Source organism: Rhincodon typus, chromosome 36 (assembly GCF_021869965.1).
Source record: "Rhincodon typus isolate 14 chromosome 36, sRhiTyp1.1, whole genome shotgun sequence".
Lineage (NCBI taxonomy): Eukaryota > Metazoa > Chordata > Chondrichthyes > Orectolobiformes > Rhincodontidae > Rhincodon > Rhincodon typus.
The window spans coordinates 1,074,408-1,075,455 of NC_063367.1; the positions used below are offsets into that span (position 1 = coordinate 1,074,408).

The 1,048-nt window shown below is 56.8% G+C and overlaps 1 protein-coding gene across 1 annotated transcript in view; it reads right to left on the reverse strand.

Annotated features, from left to right (window-relative positions):
- The window catches only part of dapk2b (death-associated protein kinase 2b), a 110,361-nt gene extending 110,112 nt beyond the window's left edge, over positions 1-249 (reverse strand). The window contains exon 1 of the mRNA XM_048617249.1: positions 186-249. The gene's annotated coding sequence lies outside the window, so the exon portion shown is untranslated. The remainder of the gene's footprint in view (positions 1-185) is intronic.
- Positions 250-1,048: the final 799 nt, after the last annotated feature.

A 1,048-nucleotide genomic window follows, 5' to 3' on the forward strand; every position in this document is an offset into this window, starting at 1 on the left:
GGGAGAGGAGGAGGGGGCTGACGGTGAGGGCTGGGGGGGGAACAGGAACAGGGGGCTGACGGTGAGGAGTGGGGGTGGGGAAGGGGAGAAGTGAGCTGACAGTGAAGGGAAGCTGCTCAGGGTGCTGAGCCAGAGCTGGAATGAGAAGGGAAAGGAGCTGTTACTGTGCTGGAGCCTTCACTTACCCACTCCCCACGATTCTCCGCCTGCCACTAGCGGGAGCTTCCTTACAGCGGGGGTTTATAGCGCAGCCGGGGGCGCGCATTTAGCAGGGGACGTGCACAGGCGCGCATCGAGCCACCTTCTCAGCAACAAGAGCGCGCACAGCACCCCCAGGGGCAAACAAACATCCCGGGGAACTATCTACCCCCTCAGCCCCGGGAAAGAGCATTACTACAATGTGGCCAGAGAAATGGAAACTGTGACCAGGCACACTGTAACACATTGGAACAAATTAGAAAGTACTAGGAGTGGGTGAGAGCTGGATTCGCAACCCTTCTGGGACTGGAGGCTGCCCACAGCCAATCACAAACCAGAGAAGGGCAGCTCCCAGTGCGTGAGGGGCGGGGCGGAAAGCGGGAACTCCATTGGCAGCTTTGGGCCAGCCTGCTTTCCGATTGGACACCATGAGATGGACATATCGTTCAGCCAATGGCAGGTGGATAGGGCGGGTCAGGCGTGTAAATCCTCCCGGCATGTGGCTAATACAGCGTGCCCACATGACTGTGGGTGGAGAGTACAAGGTGTGTGAGATAACAAGGTATACAGCTGGATGAACACAGCAGGCCAAGCAGTTTCATAGGAGCAGGAAGGCTGATGTTTCGGGCCTAGACTCTTCATCAGAAATGGGGGTGGGTGGTTCTGAAATAAATAGGGAGAGAGGGGGAGGCGGATAGAAGATAGATAGAGGAGAAGATAGGTAGAGAGGAAACAGACAGGTCAAAGAGGCGGGGATGGAGCCAGTAAAGAGGAGTTAGGGAGGGGATAGGTCAGTCCAGGGAGGACTGATAGGTCAAGGGGGCGGGATGAGGTTAGTAGGTAGGAGATG